The sequence below is a fragment of the Marmota monax genome, unplaced genomic scaffold, assembly GCF_021218885.2.
Source record: "Marmota monax isolate L192 unplaced genomic scaffold, Marmota_monax_Labrador192_F-V1.1 WCK01_AAM20220418_F8-fsc00001, whole genome shotgun sequence".
NCBI lineage: Eukaryota > Metazoa > Chordata > Mammalia > Rodentia > Sciuridae > Marmota > Marmota monax.
The window spans coordinates 19,841,725-19,864,079 of NW_026693777.1; the positions used below are offsets into that span (position 1 = coordinate 19,841,725).

The following is a 22,355-nucleotide window of genomic DNA, read 5'->3' on the forward strand; positions in this document are numbered from 1 at the left end:
CTTTCAAAACAGTATCAATTACACTGATAAGTAATTAATCAATAGTCAAAACAAAGCCAGAGGAGAAAGAAATAATACATCAATATGCTAACAGAAAATCACTATCAATCTTAAATGGTAATGTTATAGTTAAAGCTTTGTCCCAGGGTTTCATAAACTGACTTCCAGACCACTCACGTATAATCGAATCAAGCCTTTATTGAAGCACACCGGTGGTGGCTGACCAGAACATAAAGCTGTTCCCCTGATCAGCCCCGAACAATTGCAAGGGCACTCCTTATAAGCCTGAAAACCGCAAAAGGGATGTTCGGGGGTCTAGCCAATGCAAGCAAGCCAGGTTACAGAAGCGGGACAGTGCAGTCAAGCGGAGGGAAGCCTAACCAATCACAGTTTGCCCAGTCACCCCACTTACAGAAACAGAGCCCCGTTACCCTAGTTACAGAAACATTGCCCCATTAGGTAGTTCCGTGTTCTTAAAGGTTTCTATAGCAAAAGGAAAAGAACATCTTGCTCCAGTCATGACTCTTCTACTTGGCATGGTTGTTTTACAGGACGAAGTCATAAAACAAAATGGAGTCACATTTGCTCCTACTATCACAGTAATAGTGTACCACAAAGGATAGAAAGAATCTCATCCCAATAACAAAGCCAAAACAAAGACATTTTCAAGTTTTTCAAACTTTGAAAGAACTTTTCAATACTGTATGCAAGAAAGGAGGGAATATGTCCTTAAAAGGAAGCTACAATGATATGAGAAAAAATGATAACCAAAAACTCGGTAAATATATAAGAAAAGCTAAACAAACACAGTTAAAAACACAATGTAGTTGCTTTAGTTTGGTATAAAGAACTAAAAGTTTAAAATAAATAATTTCGGCCTAGAACAATAACCAATTCACAAATGATTTTAAAAAATTAGTAAAAGGATAAAATACATCAGAAACTAAAGTAAATGGGAATAAAACAATGTAGCTTAAACCATATCTGATGTAACAGACCTTATTAAATAGTGAAGAATTATATCATCCTTGCTACTAAAACAGAAAAGTATGACAAAGACCAAACTCTCCTATGATTTAAAAAAAAAAACAATTATGATTCTTATCTTTAAGTCTTTTTATGATTCTTATCTTTAAAATGAATTAAATTTATTGATTTACTTATGTTGAACCAACCTTGCATCCCTGGGATGAATCCCACTTAAGCATGGTACACAATCTCTTTGATATGTTTTTGTATTTGATTTGCTAGAACTTTATTGAGAATTTTTGCATCTATGTTCATTAGAGATATTGGTCTGAAGTTTTCTTTCTTTGAAGTGTCTTTGTCTGATTTTGGAATCAGGGTGATATTAGCCTCATAGAATGAGTTTGGAAGTGTTCCCTCTTTTTCTATTTCCCAAAATAAATTGAAGAGTATTGGTATTACTTCTTCTTTAAAGGTCTTGTAGAACTCAGCTGTGTATCCATCAGTCCTAGGCTTTACTTGGTTAGTAATCTTTTGATGGCTTCTTCTATTTCCTCACTTGATATTGGTCTATTTAAGTTGTGTATACATTCCTGATTCAATCTGGGCAGATCATATGACTTAAGGAATTTATCGATGCCTTCAATGTCTTCTATTTTATTGAAGTATAAAGTTTCAAAATAATTTTTAATTATCTTCTGTATTTCTGTAGTGTCTGTTGTGATACTGCCTTTTTCGTCACTTATGCTGGTAATTTGAGTTCTCTCCTTCGTTAGTGTGGCTAAGGATCTGTCAATTTTATTTTTTCAAAGAACCAACTTTTAATTTTGTCAATTTTTTCAATTGTTTCTTTTGTTTCAATTTCATTGATTTCAGCTCTAATTATTTCGTGTCCTCTACTGCTTTTGCTGCTGATTTGTTCTTCTTTTTCTAGAGCTTTGAGATGTAGTGTGAGGTCATTTATTTGTTGCCTTTTTCTTCTTTTAAGGAATGAACTCTATGCAATAAACTTTCCTCTTAGAAGTTGGAAGGAGAAAATATATCATCCAAAGCAAAACTTCAATTGCAATGAAACCAGACTCATCTGGAAGAAGATGCCCAGTATAACCTATAGTCATAAAAATGCAAGGAAATATTAGGGCATAAAACATGGAAGCACAGATTAACTTCAGTACTATGTGGCAATGCTGCAGGGCATATGATAAAGCCAGGTACAGCATACAAAGTAAAAAACATATGTACTCTCAAAAGCAAAAATTATTTGCCTATCTTCTCATAACATAATCAGACAATGTTGAGTGCTGGCCATCTTGTTTATGGAATGGTTCCACCAATATTTTATCCCAAAAGTGTAAAACAATACTTGGAAGAAGAAGGGTTGGGTTTAAAGACCTCTTAATAAAAGACAACACACCTGGCCATCATGAATCTGTTTGATAGCACAATGAAAAGGTTGAGGATGTATTTTTACCTCCAAATACAATGTCATTATTTTAACCCTTTGACCAAGGCATTATTCAGTTTGTCAAGATCAGATACAACCCCCTGGTATTGGATCACATTCAATTGGCAATTGAAGAATATCATAATATGAACACAATGCAGTGCTGAAAATCATTCACTGGAGTTGACATAGCAATAGTTATCAAAGCTACAATGGATGAATTAAAAACAGACACGTAAATGCCTGCTAGAAGATCTTACAGAGTGAAGTAATGATTTTAAAGGCTTCACACAGATATGGAAAAGTTAGGAAAATCATTCAAACAGCATGGCAAGTTGGCAAAGAAGGACTGTCAACTTGCTTGATGAAAAAGTGGAAGGACATACTGAAGGCCACTGAGAAGCATAAAAAGGAGGAATTGAAAGAACTTGCTTAGTCATCTACAAAGGAAGAACATGAAGAGGAAACTGAACCAGAACCAGCAACAAGGACATTACTGAAATTTACCAAAGGGTTTCACATTGCATAGACGTTAAAAAATTTGAAACTATGGAATATAATCCCTAATGTAGAGCACAGCATTAAAGTCACCTTTATGATTACCAAAGGATTACAGCCTCAGCAGCAACACTATTTTTTAAAAAGACAACAATTTCTGATTACAATGTTCTTTCAATAGGTTTCAGCAAAAATGTCTTCAACTATCAAGGATCTTCAATCGAGATCATCATGGCTTTAAGGTTCAGGATCACACCAAGCAGATGATCCTCCTTCTGAAATACTATCAGAGAGTCAGTAGTACTCTAACACTACATCAAAATGCCTACATCGTTCTCTTGGTTTCATCTCATCATATAGACACTGTATCAACTCATGTTGTCACAAAATGAATAAGGGTGAATATAGTGCAATAAGATATTTTGAGATCACATTTATAAACTTTTATTTACAATATATTGTTATAATTGTTCTATTTTATTATTGTTGTTTTATAGTACCTATTGTGAATTAAACTTTGTTATAGAATACACAGGGTTTAGTCCTATTCACAGTATGAGACATGTACTAGGAATCTTGAATGAAATACTCATTGGATAAGCAGGAGACCTACTTTACAAGCAAAGAAAACCACACATTAATATCTGTCATTTACTTAGATGACAAAATCTAGTAAATTAACAAATTAAGTAACAATGACTCAAAAGAATTATTTATAAAGAAGTGAATCTATTACAGGTATAGCAGCAAGGCTTTTTGATATTTAAAATTAATCAATGTAATTCACCATATCAACAAAAAGAATAATATTAATTCACATAGAAAAACTATAGACCCAGTGTTCAAAAAAAGCAAATTTTATAAATTGCTAATTTACTAATATCATAGTTGTGTTTACTATATGCCCAAGAATTTATTTTTACTGAAAATTTTTATTTTCACACCTAAATTTTGCTCATTTTATTATTTTTTTAAATGACAAATTATCTAGGAATTCCATTACACATTCTGGTTTCTATTTGCACGGAATATCTTTTTCTATCCCTTCACTTTCAGTGTATTTGTGTTTTAAAAGTAAAGTGAGTCTCTTATAGGCAGCATACAGTTGGATCTTGTTTTTTGTTTGTTTGTTTGTTGTTGTTGTTGTTTTAATCCATTCAGCCATTCTACATCTTTTGACTGGAGATTTAAACATATTTATATTCATGATACTTACTGAAAAGCAAAAACATTCTATTGGCATTTTTAAATTGCTTTTTGGTAGTTTTGTAGATCCTTTGTTCCTTTCTTCTGGCCATCTTCCATTGTGGATGTGATGGTTTTCTGAAATGGAATGCTTTGATTTCTTACTTACCTGTAGTGTATCTACTAAAAGCTTTCTATTGAGATTACCATGGGGCTTTTATATGTGATTATAATAGACTATTTAAAGTTAATAACTTTAGTCACATACAAAAACTATATGCTTTCACTCTCCTCTCATGTTACTGATGTCACAATTTGTATCTCTGATACACTGTTTATCGCTTAGGAAATTATTATAACCATAATTATTTGTAAATATTTTGTCTTTTGTATTTTAATTTCCATACTAAACATATAATTTATGTGTATCACCACTATAGTATTACAGTACTCTAAATGACTACACACTTACTTTTATGTATTACATATGCATTTTATACTTTTATATATTTTCCTGTTACCAATTAGCAATCTTTTTGTTCAGCTTGAAAAACTCCCTTTAACATTTCTTATAAGGCAGATCTGGTGGTAAATTATCTCTTTCTGGGAAAGTGTTTACAGTCTTCCTAACTATACAGTATTCTTGTATCACAAGTTGTTTTTTTTTTTTTTTTTAACACTTTGCACTCCAGCCTGGACAAGGTTTCTGCTGAGAAATGTGCTGATAACCATCTTATGGCTCCTGATCATGTGATATACTTCTTTTCCCTTGCTGCTTTTGTAATCTAGTTTTTTGTTTATTTGCTTATTTGTTTTATTTTTGAAACTTGGTTATGTCTTGTTTTAGTCTTACTTGTACTGAACTTCATTGAATAACTCTTGAGCTTCATGCACCTGGATATTTACATCTTTACTCAGATTGAGAAGTTTTGTTATTATTTCTTTAAATAAGATTACAGTCCCTTTCTCTAATTCACAATACATATATTAGCATCTTGATGGTTCCATTATTTTTATGGTCTTTGTTACTCCTTTTCATTTTTTAAAAATTTTTGTTCCTCTGACTTTCTAATGACTTGTCCTCAAGCTCACTGATTCTTTCTTCTGCATGATCAAGTTTCTACTGAAGCTCTCTATGAAAACCTTCAGTTCAGACACTGTATTCTTAAGTTCCAGAATTTCTGTTTGGTTCTTCTTTTTTTTTCTCTCTCTCTTCTTTTTCTTTTTGACATTTTTTCTAGCTGTCGATGGACCTTTATTTATTTATATGTGGTGATGAGGATGGAACCCAGTGCTTCACACATGCTAAGCAAGTGCTCTAACGCTGAGCTACAACCTCAGAACCATGTTTGGTTCTTTTTTATGCTTTCTATTTCTTTAATAAATGTCTCAATTTGATCATGTATTATTTTTCTGACTTTTCTTAGTTTTTCAATATCTTACAGCTCAATGAGCATCTTTAAGATGATTTTTAAAAAATTCTTTGTCAGGTAATTAAAAAATACAAATCTCTTCAGAGTTTGTTGCTGGTGCTTTATTTTTTTCTTTTGGTGATATCATGTTTTCCTGATTATTCAGTTTCTTAGCTATGCATTGGTGTCCACATATTTGAAAAGATAAGGACTTATTCCAATATTGGCACACTGATTTCAATTGGGAAAACACATCGCTGATTAGCCTGTCCAGAGATTCTGGGAAGTATATTGTCTGTAGGTAGATTTATTTAAGAAATCCTCTGGCAGACTGACCTGGTACCTGACCATCAGGTGGACAGGCCTAGTGCCAGGGTATACAGTGTTGAGCCTAGAGACCAGATCCACTGGGGCAAACTCAGAGTTTGATTCTGCTAGGATAGACCTGGTTCTGAGGTTCAAAGGGCCAGCTTGAAAACAGGATATACTGGTAAAGGACCTACTAGCTATGTTCACTGTGGCAGGTCTTGAGCTTGTGTCTATAAGGCCCTGGCCAGGCACAGGAACTGATACAAGAACTGGGTTCATAGAGGTTGAGCTGGCACTGTGATGGGCCTGGGTCTTTAGCTGACAAGGCAAAACTGAAACCTAGAAATGCAAAGGTACGTCTTGGAGTCTGGGCCCACAGGAGCTCCTAGTGGTGGGGTCAACTACAGTGGGTCTAATGGTGTGGTTAGGCACAGAGCTGGCCTGCCACTAAGAAGGCATGCAGCCTGTGTACACAGAGGCTGACCTAGAGATATGGATCTACAGGTATCAGCCTAGTACCTAAGGCCACAGGTTTCATCCTTATACTTGGGTGGGGCTAAAAGCTGGTCCATGGGTGATGACCTGGATAGTGGAGCTCCTATAGTTTGGCACTGGGGTCAGTCTATAGTATGGGTCTATAGGCTAGAGTCTAGAGAAACAAAAGCCAGCATGAGGCTGGGTTGAGCTACATTCTGGGTTGGCAGAAGAGTATGGAGGCTGAGTCCATAGGCTGTAGGTTGGCATATGGTATTATTGGTTTCCACTTGGAGTCTTGGGCTGTAGATACTAGCCTGGAGCCTGAGCTGAAGGAGCCAGCTTAAGCTTAGATAAGTTGAGTTCATAAAGGACAGCCCAGATCTGGGAGGCATTCTGGAACTTCGGGCCAGTCTAGTGGTGGGAACAGGCCTGGTCCCTAAGGTAGGTCTGGAACGGAGTCTAAGGGGGCCTTCCTGGCACTGAGGTGGGGCCAATCTAGCACAGAGGATGGCCTAGATCCTGGGACCAGCCTGGAAGTGGGTTGAGCCTGGAGACTAAAACCACAGATCCAGTTCAGAATCTGGGATGGCAAGGGCTGACCTGTCACCAGAGCAGAATTGGAGGTTATCATCCTGGAGTCTGGGGTTTGTGAGTTTTACTGGGGTGGGCCCAGTGTTGAGGTTGAAGGCAAAGTACAGTTATCTCTTACCTCTCTTTCGTCCATGAAGAGGGTATCTTTTTCAGCACTGCGCTACCTACAGTGGAAGAGGGATGATACAGGAAATATGAAACTGTCCTTTCTACACTCATTAATGGTTTTTGTTTTTGTTTTTTACTTCTGTGCTGCATCCAAATGCTGTAATCTCTCACTTGGTTTCCTCAGTCTTGTGAATGTATTTTTGCATGTAGATAGCTGCTTCTGAGAGTTAATACATGCTGGAATGGACTACTCTAATATTCTGTCAACCTTTTTCAATCTATTGGACTTTTGTTGTTGTTGTTCTAATTAATAATACAGGACAGCAGAATGCATTTCAATTCATTGTACATTTCATTTCTCTGGTTGTACACAATGTAGAGCTGCACCATATGTGCAGTCATGATGGCAGAATGAGACGAACATCGTTACCCACTGGACTTTTGATAGGGCTACCAGTGAAGACTTAACCCAGGCATAACCAACCATAATAATCTTACCAACAGGTGACTGCAATACTATATCAGGGATGAAGAGGCATTTCAACTGCCCACAAACCGACACCATAATGGTAATAGGTTATCTTTTATTTATTTATTTTGATACCAGGGATTGGACCCTGAGGTGCTTAACCACTCAGCCACATCCCCAGCCCTTTTTCATATTTTATTTAGAGGCAGGATCTCGCTGAGTTGCTGAGTTGCTGAAGCGAGCTTTGAACTCATGAGCCTCCTGCCTTAGCCACTGGAGCCGCTACAATTACAAGGTTATCTATCTTTTGTCAGGAACAATGAAATTCACTTACAGAGGAGTAGAGATCAGAGAGAGACCTAGGGAGGCAGAGAAAATCTTGATGGTATATTCAATTCCCAGATTCTAGCTCCCCATGTTTTTCAAGTGACCTTGAATCTGTGCAGTTTTTTAAATGTTCTCTGAGATACCAAGATAACTTGTAATAACCTTATTCCAGCAACTTCCTTTTTAAAGACTTGGGTTATATCACTTGCATACAAAGTAACTTTTTGTTTCTCATACACAGCAATGTTGCCAGTCCATCTTTTATATACTCATCTGCTGAAGAAGCAGACTCTACATTTGTCCTCACATTTAAATCTTTCTATGAGCTAGAAAAGACCCAAATTTATATTACTCAGCACTAAAAAATAACAAGATCATGGCATTTGCAGGGAAATGGATGGGCTTTAGAACAGATTATGCTAAGTGAAGTTAGCCAACCCCCCCCCCCAAAAAAAAAATGCTGAATGTCTTCTCTGATATAAGGGAGGTGATTCAAAATGGGGTAGGGAGGAAGAGCATGAGAAGAAAATTACCTCTAGATAGGCAAGAGAGGTGGGAGGGAAATGGAGGGAAAATGGGAATTGCACGGAAGATGGAAGGAGACCCTCATCGTTATACAGATTACATGTATGATGATGTGAGGGGGAAAAAAATGAAGTGTGTCACATTAGATTGGGTAGAGAGAAGTGATGGGAGGGTAGGGGAGGGGAATGGGGGATAGGAAGGACAGCAGAATAAAATAGACACTACTATTGCTGTATGTATATACGTGACAATACGACCAATGTGATTCAGCAACCTGTACCCTCAGAAAAGGGAGAAATTATACCCCATTTGATTCAAATGTATGATAAGTCAAGATCATTGTACTGTCATGTGTAACTAATAAAGAAAAAAAGAAAAGCCCCAAATTTTACCATTAAGTCAAGAGTTTAAAGACAAAAATTTCAGTTCACAGGTCACTACTGTTTTACATTTTTATTGCCACTCTTCTTTGAGTGATTAACATATACTTCTACTCAGCTCAAGGAGTTGGAAGAAAACTAGTTATTACAGTTTGGATTTGGAATGTCTCCCAAAAGCCTATGTGTTAAATGTTTGGATATCAGTTCATGGTGCTATCGGGCAGTGGTGGAACTTTAAAGAGGTGGAGCCTCAAATTACTGGGATGATCTTTTGAAGGGTAGAATGGAACTCCAGACTTTTCTTCTTTCTTTTTTCAATTCCCAGCTACAATAGGAGGAGTTTTGCTATGCCATGTATACCCGGTCATGGTGTACTACCTCACCACAGGCCCAAAAGCAATAGGGCCTATCAATTATGTTCAGAAACCTCCAAAATCATTAGATAAAATAACCATTTTCTGTTTACAAGTTGATCATCTCTGGTGTTTGTTATAGTACTAGAAAGCTAACACACAAGTGACATCAAAAAATGTTTGAGACAATTACTAGTACATGGGACAATTTTTATAGTGAAAGAGTAAGTTTCAAAAATTCCAATTTAGGCAGGTTCTGCACATAGACACCTTCCTGTCTCCATACTTTAATACAAAAGAATCTTAATGTGAGTAAAACTTTGGCTGGGTATCTTTTCCAGTCTAAGTGTTCTCTTACTACTTCTTTAGAAGCATTTGGGGCCAAGTTGCCTCTCTGTATATAGCTCTTTACTTCTCCCTCCTTGCCAATCTACTGTTAAATGAAATTTCAACAAGACTCACTTGCTTTAAACCATTCATTTGACTACTGTTTGCACAGTTGACAGTTATGTACCATGTTATAACTAATAAATCTCAATTTTACTAAAAACAAGTTTGAATATTATGCTAGTCACCTATTGTCTTTGGTCCTTAAAATAATTTCACAGGTTTTTTTGAACTTTAAGAATTCTACAATTCTAAATAAATTACCTGACTTAACGGCTTTTCAGTTCACTTAAACATATAATTAAGTCCCTTCTGTGTACCAGTCACTGGACAGGGTGCTATAGGGAAACAAGCTTCATTTCCTGTCCATAGAGTTTTAAGCTTTTGTGGGAATTATCCAGGTATCAATTGAGAAATAATATGGTGTGCTATGATATTTTTCAAAGTATATGACATTCAGATACTTGTTTTTCAGATACAGCATTAAATACGAAATCACATGGAAAGTTTACCCTTTTTAATTCTTTCAATTCTTCTCACTATATCCCAAAAACATAAGTTCTTACCACTCTTTGAACACTTATCATTCTCCATTTTTAACAAAGAAAGGCTCAGAGTTGGAACACTCTATGAGCAACATTACCTAGAAGAAATTAATGACATATATTTACTCTTATTTTTATTTATGGCAAGTTATTTTTACTAAGTTATGACAAAATTATTATGGGTTTTTGTTTAACAAGGGAATTGATTAAAAATAACTAACATTGAAGAGCTGGTTATGCTATTTTAAAATATGCCAAAATTAATGATGTTTTCTTTCTTGTCCAAATTGTTTTAATTTTTTTAATCACAACAAAATTGAAATTTTAGGAGATGGTTCAAAACGATTCATTCTTCTTTTACTCTTTATCAAGTGTAGAGTCTTAACATTTGCATATTCTCCTTTCTGTCCTGTGCCTCAAAGCAAGAATCTTCACTTGTCCAAATGATCTTGGTTCTACATATAGTATTGATCCTTCAATGACTGGGGACAGACAAGTAGAGAGGGACTGTACATAACCTTTACTAGGACAGACATTCTGGGTTTTATGATGAAATTTAGTCACAATACCATCCCATGATGAAATCCAATAAGACCTCTCCACACACAAAATTTCTTTCATTCTTTCTTTTGCTTTATTTAGTAAGCCACAGGATAAGTTTGCCCTAAAATGTCTTAGGGAGAGAGTTCTCAAAACAGTAAGAAGCAGAATTTCTGAAATTCTGTAAATTTGCATATATTATTCATTTTTCCCTTAGTATTATAGATTTACAGATATCACTGAGACCCTGGGTTAGCAAATCTTGCCATAATTTTTTAAAATATATTTTTAGTTGTAGTTGGACACAATACCTTTATTTTTATTTGTTTTTATTTTTTATGTGGTGCTGAGAATCAAACCAGCACCTCGCACTTGCTAGGCAAGCACTCCACCGCAGAGCCACAACCTCAGCCCCCCACCATAATTTATTAATATATTAGTTTACCTGAAGGAGAAATAATTGTAATGTAATACATTTCAGGGATTTCAGGCTCCTTGTAAAGAGTTTTCTGAGCAGCCCCCATAATATACATAAATAACTGAGATTGAGTGGAGAACACATAGAAATTGTAATTAGGATAAATTGGATTGTCTGTCACTAGCTTCCACTAGCTTTAGGGACTTTGCCCAAGACACTTAAATTCTGAGTTTTAGCAGCCTCATCCTAAAGCAGAATTATGTGCTTATTAGATGGATTATCATTTTGTCAAGTTCCTTTCACCTCTAAGAGTTTGTGATAACCTACTATACTCTCCTATTTTAAGTTCCTGGCTAATTTAAGTATGGTCTATAGACCAGCAACATCACTATCTACCAGTTAGTTAGAAAATCAGTATTCCAGTGCACACACTTAGACCTAAGATCTGTAGTTCAACAAGATTCCTGTGCAATTATCTGGAACTGAAAATTTGAGAAGCACTGCTATAGACTATCTTTTAAATTTTCTGTTATTACATAAATATCCAATTGCCCATCAAAAGAAACGCAAAGCCCTGAGAGGTGGCACACACCTGTAATCAAAATAACCAGGAAGCTGAGGCAGGAGGATTCCAAGTTCAAAGTCAGTCTCAACAACTGAGGAAGGCCCTAAACAATTTAGGGAGTCCCTGTCTCAAAATAAAAAATAAAGGACTGGGCATGTGACTCAATGATTAAACACCACCTGTGTTCAATCCCCAATATAAAAAGGGAGGGAGGGAGGGAGGGGGGAGAGAAAAAGAAGGAAAAAGTGAAAATGTTTTAAAGGCACAGGAATTAATTTGAGAAAAGGGGAACTGTGGCAATTTGTACCCCCTAAAAGATCAGGATAACTTAAGCAGAATAAATTGAATAACACTATTTCAAGTTATAAATCATTTAGATTGTTGGAATTCATTTTAGAGAGTAAAAGGGGACTGTAAAACAGTTCTTTTTAATGTATTTTAATACAGAAGAGGAAGAAGATAGAAGACATTTACTAAAAATACACTAGTCTTAATTACAAAAATGTATTGTTCTGTAAGCAGCACTGAGGATACCTTCTTCCTATTATTTCCACCAAAACTCCCTACCCCACCTTATCTTCCAAATAAACTTAGAATCACATGCAGAAACTATAGTTGCCATGAAAATTCAAATTGTCTTTTGGCCTCCTATTCTCCCCCAGGCAGACTGCTATCTGCCTTCATTGCTGAAAGAGATTTACATTAAATTGGCTAAGATCTTTCAACTACTAAATGGCAGAGACATGATTTTATGTATAAGGCTGAATCTAAGTCTACTTCTCCATCCTCTATACCCTACAGTTTCTCTCTTAAAAAAAAAAAAAAAAGAAAAGAAAGAAAGAAAAGAAAACTTCATATTTATTTCAAAATAGCTAAAAGAGATAAATATTTTCTTTATAAATAATTATACTTCCTTTTAAAAATACTACAAAGCCAGTATGAGGCAGTCCCTATGGCCCCAGGATCCAGACCAAACCCTATGGAATAAGACTCCAGGATGAACCCAAATCCCAAGGCTCCAAACCTGTCACTGCAACCCCATAGTAGGAGGCCAGCCCCATGCATAAGGCTGGTCCCTGTAGCCCAGGGTTCCAACAGATCTAGGGTCCGAGACTGCCTACACTGGACTCTATTAGGCCAAGGGTCCAGCACCTTCCACTTGCACCCACGTTTCAGACTCCCTTAGACCCAAGACTTAGGCCTGCCTACTTTGATTTGACCAAGTCCCCAAAAATTCAAGTGTTGAAAATTTGATCCCTAGAGTTCAATGGTATTGTGAGGTAAGGGCTTCAAGAGGTGTTTAGTCATGAGGACACCAACTCTCATGAAAAGATTAACTATTATCACAGGAAAAAGTTTGTATTGCTGGAACAGTTTGGATCCCATCTTGCTCTCTCTCACCCATGTTATGACGCAGCAATGAAGGCCCTTACCAGACATGGAAACATGATCAGATAACTTTTGTTCGTTATTAACTGCCTAGTTTATGATATTCTAGTAGCAAAAAAATGAAATGAAACAACAATCCAGTGTCAGGCAAGCCCCCACATACTCAATGGACCCCCAAATGACAGGCTATCCCAGCAAACTCAACTTCCAGGCCTGACCCCACAAAAACAGGCTCAAAGCAGGCCCGTGCAGACAGGCCCATGCAGATGTAGGCATAAGGCCTACACTGTTATCCCAGATACCAGACTGGGCCCTAGACCCTCAGGCTCCAGAAGACCCAGACCCAAGACTGCCTAGTTGATACTGGCACTGACTTGTTCCAGCAGACCAAAAATCCAACAGCAAGACCACCCAGAAATGATTGGCTGAAAGATAAATGGTTCTTTATCTATAAAGTCAGGCAGAGGTACCTACCTCTTCAAGTCTACAGACATCAACACAAGGCCTTAAAATCACAAATAATCAGGGAAACAGACACCACAGGAACAAAACAAGGCACAAGTAAATGGGCCTAAAGAAGTTCTTGGCTAGCTATGGTGGCACACACCTGTAATTTCAGCGACTCAGGAGGCTGAGGCAGAAAAACCATAAATTCAAGATCAGCCTCAACTTAGCAAGGTTCTAAGAAACTTAACAAGACCCCTCAAAAAAAAAATTAAAAAGACAGCTCTGTAGTAAATCACACTTGAGTTCAACCTACTGTTTAAAGGGAAAAAAAGAACATCCCTTGCCTATTAATAGGTAACACAAATGTAAAAGGATTAAATTCTCCAATTAAAAGGTACAGAATAGCTTAATACATTTTTTTATTAAAAAACGTGTAAACTATATGATGAACTATATGCTGGCTGTTAAGGGAGTTGTTTTACCTTTAAGAACACAATAGGGTGAAAGTAAAGGATGGAAAATGATATTACATGCAAAGTAAAACCAAATAAGAACAAAGGTGGCTATGTTCATAAGAGACAAAATTGATTTTAACACTGAAGAATACACCGAGGGGTACTTTACCACTGCACTTCATCTCTACTTCTTTTTTTTAAAATTTTTTGTTTATGTTTTAAATACATGATAGCAGAATGCATCACAATTCTTATTACATATATAGAACAATTTTTCATGCTTCTGTTTGTATATAAAGTATGTTCACACCAATTCATGTCTTCATACATATACTTTGGATAATGATGTCTATCACATTCGACCATCCTTATTAATCCCCTGCCCCCTCCCTTTCCCTCCTGCCCCACTTCCCTATCTAGAATTCATCTATTCTTCCCATGTTCCCCCTCCCTACCCTACTATGAGTCAGCCTCCTTATATCAGAGAAAACATTTGACATTCGTTTTTGGGGGGTTAGCTAATTTCACTTAGCATTATCTTCTCCAACGCCACCCATTTATCTGCAAATGCCATGATTTTATTCTCTTTTATTGCTGAGTAAAATTATCCATTGTGTATATATGCCACATTTTTTAATCCATTCATCCATTGAAGGGCATAATCTGTTCTAATGCCATCCATTACCCTGCAAATGCCATGATCTTATTATTTTTTAGTGCTGAGTAATATTCCATTGTGTATAAAAGCCACATTTTTTTTATCCATTCATCCATTGAAGGGCATCTAGGTTGGCTCCACAGTCTAGCTATTGTGAATTGTGCTGCAATAAACACTGATGTGGCTGTGTCCCTGCAGTATGCTGTTTTTAGGTCCTTACGTCCTTTGGGTATAGTACGAGAAGAGGAATAGCTGGGTCAAATGGTGGTTCCATAATACCTAGAAGACCCAAAAAACTCTACCAAGAAACTTCTAGAACTAGTAAATGAATTCAACAAAGTGGCAGTATATAAAATCAACACCCATAAACCAAAGGCATTTCCGTACATCGTGACAAATCCTCTGAAAATGAAATGAAGAAAACTACCCCATTCACAATATCCTCAAAAAAAATAAATAAATAAAATACTTAGGAATCGACTTAACAAAAGAGCTGAAAGATCTATACAATGAAAACTATAGAACCCTAAAGAGAAAAATAGAAGAAGACCTTAGAAGATGGAAAGATCTACCTTGCTCATGGATAGGCAGAATTAATATTAAAATGACCATATTACCAGAAGCACTATACAAGTTCAATGCAATTCCAATCAAAATCCCAATGGCATTCCTCACAGAAATAGAAAAAGCAATTATGAAATTCATCTGGAAAAATAAGAGACCCAGAATAGCTAAAGCAATTCTAAGCAGGAAGAGTGAAACAGGTAGTATCGCTATACCAGACCTTAAACTATACTACAGAACAATAGTAACAAAAACAGCATGGTACTGGCACCAAAACAGGCTGGTAGACTAATGGTACAGAATAGAGTACATAGAGACTAACCACAAAATTACAACTAGCTTATATTAGACAAAGGTGCTAAAAGCATGCACTGGAGAAAGGATAGCATCTTCAACAAATGGTGCTGGGAAAACTGGAAATTCATATGCAACAAAATGAAATTGAATCCCTATCTCTCACCATGCACAAAAGTTAACTCAGAAGGATCAAGGATCTAGGAATTAAACCAGAGACTCTGTGTCTAAAAGAAGAAAAAGTAGGCCCTAATCTCCATCACGTGGGGCTAGGCCCCAATTTCCTTAATAAGACGCCTATAGTACAAGAATTAAAACCAAGAATCAACAAATGGGATGAATTCAAACAAAAAAGTTTTTTCTCAGCAAGAGAAATAATATGTTAGTTGAATAGGGAGCCTACATCATGGGAACAAATTTTTACCCCTCACACATCAGATAGAGCTCTAATCTCTAGGGTATACAAAGAACTCAAAAAGCTAAACACCAAAAAAAAAAACAAATAACCCAATCAACAAATAAGCCAAGGACCTAAACAGACACTTCTCAGAAGAGGATATACAATCAATCAACAAATATACGAAAAAATGCTTATCATCTCTAGCAATCTGAGAAATGCAAATTAAAATTACTCTTAGATACTATCTCACTCCAGTAAGAATAGAAGCCATTATGAAGACAAACAACAACAAGTGCTGGCAAAGATGCAGGGAAAAAAGTACACTCGGACACTGCTGGTGGGCCTGCAAATTGGTGCAGCCAATTTGGAAAGCAGTATGGAGATTCATTTTTATTTTGAGACAGAGTCTTGGCTAAGTTCCTGAGGGTATTGCTTAATTGCTGAGACTAGCCTCGAATTTGTAATCCTCCTGCCTTAGCCTCCTCAGTCACAAAACAGATTTTAAATTAAAAATTATAAAAAGAAACAAAACATTCATTATATAATGACAAAGATGTCAATTCAAGAGAAAATTATAATTGTAAATTTATACACACCTAACATCAGAGCATCTAAACATATAAAAAAATACCAACACTGAAAACAGAAACAGCTATAGGTGACAATAATGGCCCATTTTCAGCAATAGTTTCACCCATTCAAAACATAAATAAGGAAAGAGCAGAATTCAACGGCAGTAGGGACTTAAGAGACCTAACAGATATACAGAGGATCCCTGTCTTAAGATGGTTCCACATATAATTTTTTAGGTTTACAATGGTCCAAAAGTGATAAAAATTCAACAGAAACTGTACTTAAAATTTTGAATTAATTAATTAACACATACTTATTTACTTATTTATACATACATACAATTGAACACAGGACACTTAACACTGAGCCACATCCCCAGTCCTTTTGTATTTCCTGAGGGGGTCTCACTAAGTTATTTAGGGCCTCACTAAGTTGCTGAGACTGGCTTTAAATTTTTGTAAACCTCCAGCCTCCACCTTCAAAGTCACTAAGATTACTTGAATTTTGAATTTTCCTGGGCTAACAATATGTGGTGCTGGGCAGAACCAGAAAGTTGCAATTCCTAGTCAGCCACACACCCATGAGGGTTAACAACCAATACTATGATGTTCCATAAATTAGGTATATTAAATGCATTTTTCAACTTACAATGGCTTTATTGGGACATAGCCCATCATAAGTGAAGAGAAACCTGTACAGAATATTCACTCAAATAGGAGCAGAATATACATTCTTAAAAAGCGTCCACCAAAGCCAGGAGTGGTCATACATGCCTGTATTCCCAGCAACTTGGGAGGTTGAGGCAGGAGGATTGAAAGTTCAAAACCAACCTCAGCTAGTGAGACCTTGTCTCAAAAAATAAATAAATAAATAAATAATAAAAAGGGCTGGGGATGTAGCTCAGTGGTTAAGTGCCCCTGGGTTGAATTCATGGTCAAAAAAATTCACACCAAACCTTCTCTAAGACAGATTGTATGTGAGCCTACATAACAAGTCTTACCAAATTTAATAAGATTAGGATCACATCATGTATTTTTTCCAATCACAAATAATATAAAACTAGAATCAATAACAGAAGAAGTTTGGAAATGCACAAATATGTGGAAATTAAACATGCTCCTGAGTAATACTGGGTCAAAGAGGAAATCAAAAAGGAAATAAAACAATTACTATCGAAGGACATTCCATGGCATAATAAAGGCCATATATTACAAGTCCAGAACTAACATCATACCCAACAGTGGAGAACAGAAAACTTTTCTTCTATGATCAGAAATAAGACAAGGAGCTGGGCATGGAGGCATACATCTACAATCCCAGTAACTCCGGAAGCTAAAACAGAAGGATCAAATAGTTCAAGGCCAGTCTCAGCAACTTAGTGAGATGCTGTCTCAAAAAAAAAAAAAAAAAAAAAAGAAAGACAAGAATGTGTATTCTCACCATTTCTATTCAACACAGTATGGAAGTCCTTGTAAGAACTAGACAAGAGAAGAAATTAAAACATCTAAATCAGAAAGCAAAAAGTTAAACACTCTTTGCTTGAAAATGACATAATCTTCCATATAGAGAACTCTAAAGATTCCATCAAAGGCTAGTTAGAACTAATCAACAAATCAATAAAGTTGCAGGATGCAAAATCAACATACAAATATCATAAGTAGCATTGTTGAAGTAAACCACTTTATATTTCCCTCTTTTTTCCAAAAGTTTTACTTAGTGCATTATAGCTATAAATAATAGTGGAATTCATTGTTCCATATTCATAAATGCACACAGTAAAACCACATAATTTAGCCAATAATCAGTAGCATTTTATGCAGTAATAACTTTGAAAAAGAAGTGAAGAAAACAATCATATTCATAACAGCTAAAAATAAATAAAATAGGAATAAATTTAAATGAGAAAGTAAAAGATCTATACCCTGAAAAGTATCAAACACTAATGAAAGAAATTTAAGAAAATACAAATATATGGAAAGCTATCCCTTGCTCATGGACTGGAAAATTAACATTGTTAAAATGTTCATTCTAACCTCTCTAAATTGTATTTTGTGAGTGAAATCCACCAATTCAGTATCAAAATTCCACAGGCATATTTCACAGAAATAGAATAAACAATCCTAAAATATACATAGAACCACAGAAGATCCCAAAGAGACAAAGCAATATTGAGTTACAAAGCATAAAATTAAAGGTATCACATTACCCAAATTGAAAATCTACTACAAAGCTATAGTTATCTTAACATCATCATACTAGCATAAAAACAGACATGTAGACCCATGAAACAGAATGACAGTCCTGAAATAAATACAAATTTTACAGTTAATTAATTTTCAAGAAAAGTGCCAGAACACACAATAAGGAAAGGGCAGTATCTTCAACAATGATTCTAGGGAAAATGGAAAAATTCATATGCTAAAGATACATGATATCTGTATACCCATGTTCATTTCGGCATTATTCACAATAGCCACAATATGCAATTAACAATTAAATGGATAAAGAAAATATAATTAATATATATACACAGTGGAATATTACTCAGCCTTAAAAAAAATAAAGAAATCCTGTCTCCTGTGAAAACATGGATGAAATAAGGAATATTATGCTACATGAAATAAGCCAGGAACAGAAATACAAATACCACATGAAAATATATATGAAATCTAAAAAAATCAAACTCAAAGAAGCAGAGTAGAATGTTGTTTCACAGAGCCTAACACTGGGGGTGTTGGAGTCTGTAGACAGGTCAAGGTAGCACCTGGCGTTTTGCCAGGAAAATGTTGGAGTTCGTGGACAAGTCTGGATGATACCTGGCAAAATGCCAGAGGGAGTGGTTTGAGGGGTGGCAAGAGCGAGCCATTAAGTGTGGAGATTTCTTATTGGTTGACTAATGTATAGATAAGCTGTGTGGAATATATGAATGCTGCTCCTGTCCTGCAGTGAACGGCTTCCACTCCTGCTGTATCAATCTACACAAGTTGTTCGTCACCCCCCAGTTAGTTTGCTGCAGCCGGACTGCAGCAGGGGGTGGAAAGTGGGATCAAGATGTTGGTCAAAGAATACCTAATTTTTTAGAAAAGAAGAATAAGTTCAAGAGATCTGTTTTATATCATGCTAACTGTAGTTAATAACAATATATTGCATATTTTAAAATTACTGAGAGTAGATGTTAAATTTTTTTCACCACCAAAAAGTATATGAGGTAATACAGGTTAATTACCTAATTTAGTAAACCTACAATGTATACATATTTCAAAACATCATTTTGTACACCATAATATGTATAATTTTTAATTTCAATTAAAATGTCTAAGTATATTAGGAAGAAGAGGATTTATTCAATGGGAAAAGTTGCTGGGCAAAAAAAAATAGCTATTATATTTTAATGTCACAAACAGTAACAGTTTTCTCTTTCAGCAGTATAAAACAAATGCCTTTGGACACCAACAAATTTACTGGTGAATGAGGGAACAGACTTGGTTAATTCTTGAGAAAGAATGTTTTATTAGTCAGGTTTTTAACTATTTACAGAGACACTTAAACACAGTCTATCAGAATTAATAAATTTTAAAACCCAAATAGAAAAGTAAATTATATACTATTTCATCTGCTATACATGATTTTAATTCAGTTATAGTATACCACATAATATATTTATTCAGAAAGTGTTTTTATTGTTGGAAATATATATTTTCAATGTATCTTTTCAGGAAAAAGTATAATATGTTTATAAAAATGCTGTTAGCTTAGGTACTAATGATGGAATACTGACATCATTTTCACAATGCAGTCAATTATACCTCTGAATTGCAAAGACAGGAATTCAAGCCATTATACAAAATTATTTGGCCTGGAAAGTAGAAAAGATATGCTTGGAAGAATAGGGACTATAAAATTAGGAAAACATGGGATGATGATAGATAAAGTGATATATACTATAAGTAGTACAAGTAAGCTTTTGATAGAATTCAATCTGTTTAATGTACTAGAAAGAGAATGTATTTAAAGTTCAAATTCAATTGCTATTTCCAACGAAGGAAATTTTTAGAATCAAAGCACCTGCTTAACACATATTTCTTTCATTAAAATTTCTTTTGATACTGAATAAAGACGTAAACGAAAAATAAAATAGGAAATAAAAATAACTAAGTAAACATATCTTCCCCTTTTTTTCTCTGAAAATAGTTGATGGCATATCATGTTGGTGACTCAGTAGATGGCACTGTTCCCATTACATCAAAATCGATCTAATAATCTGGCTTGAAATGTCATAACAGGAAATCAGGCATAAAGGTTTAAGCAAGAACACTAATGTGCTTTTACCAAAAATATCAAACAATATTTTAAACTTTTTTATTAATTTTCTAAACCAATCAAATCTGAATATAGTGAATGATTACTTACAAAACATTTATTTCTTTCCTACTGTAGCTTCACTGGAATTCTGTTTTCTTTTGGAAATATTAATAAATGACCTATATAATACCTCTGATGAAAAATAAAGTGGTTATCCCCCCTATTTAAAAGGTGAAATAATAGTACTTCTTGTCTTTTTTTTTTTTACCAGTGCCTTGTGAAAAATAGGTAAGTGTTAGAGAATGTTTTCAAAAGACTAACTAGGCTGCCATCTTTCAGTTTGAAATGTGCAGTTAATAAAAATTTTCTTCTTAAACAACACTTGTTGCACTCTTCATTTACTGACTAACATGGTTAAGCTAATTTTCTATGCATTAGCTACCCTAATTAAGCTCCTTAATGGCAAAGGATAAATCTTACAAGTTTTTATAGGCCCCCCAGTGCATAAGTATACCCATAATACCCTCAAAAAAACAAAGGCACAGAATAAAGTTACTCACTAAATATAATGTTCAAAGACAAAAGGCACTAAATAATTCTGTGCTGAGTGGGTATATATTTTAGTCAACAAAAGTAACAAAAGAAATAGCAATAAAACCTATCCAGACTGGTAATTTAACCTGCAGATTTTATGCTCCAGTTATGTTATAAAATTATTATTTCCTATAAAGGAAATAACTTACATAACTTAAATGGGTTATATTAATTGTCATAGGAAAACTGGAGTGGCCACTAAATTTATTTTTTCAAAGTATTTGCTGAGAACCTAACCATGTACTACATGGCTTCATAGTTCAGGATCTAAACAAACCTAGGGATTTTAAAAGAACTCAAGGCAATTCTGGATCTATCAGTTCAGTATCCCACCTCTTTCATCTTTTTGTTCCATGTTCCAACAGAACATACTTTCAAGATTCCAACTGAAAGTAATTCAGTATTAAAGTAGCCTTATCTTTTAGGTCTTAGCTAGCCACTTTTCCAGACTGACATAGAGCCACTCCTGCTAAAAAGACCTAAAATAGATACCACCTTGAGACTACAGTAGGGCTCTCGAATCTGAGCTTTCTCTAACTCTCCAGTGAAGATTCTACAGTTGGACTTTGCCTCCGTATATGCTTTGGTTTTCTTAACAGTCCTGGAGAGACTGAAGCCACACCTTAGAAATCTCCCATGGGAGATTCCATGGAAAAATTTTGCTGCAAGAAAATAATCACATCTCTTCAGGATCACCTATACTGAATTCCCTGACATGTCCTGCTCATTTGATTAGTGTTAGCTCAATCTGAAAACATTTAGTGCCAACCATACTGTTTTAAAGCCAACCTAGCCTGCTATATCCTTTGGATACTCTTACGTGTTCAGTCAGTTTAACTTAAAAAGTCAACATCTACATCTAAATCCCAAAGTTTCAATAGTTAAGTCTCTAAGTCCCAAGCTCCTTAACAGCCTTGACCTAAACTGTGGTGTCCCTTTGCAAATATTTCTGCAAAATATTTAGGAGTCAATAAATATTCTTAAGCCTCTGAGGCTCAAAATATCTCCAGTTCAGAAAACAACAAACAAAATGATTACATCCAGTGGGAGAACTGATTAAAGAACAGATGAAAAAGAAAAAATGCCTTCCCTCTAAGAACTCAGTCTAGTGGGATTAAAAGACTTACAGTAGGGTTGGGGGTTAGCTCAACCATAGAGCACTTGCCAAGTGTGCACAAGG

General features: G+C 35.4%; 1 protein-coding gene across 17 annotated transcripts in view; it reads right to left on the reverse strand.

The window, feature by feature from the left end:
• Nucleotides 1-22,355, reverse strand: part of Gphn (gephyrin) — a 602,369-nt gene that overhangs the window by 513,312 nt on the left and 66,702 nt on the right. The window lies entirely within an intron of this gene.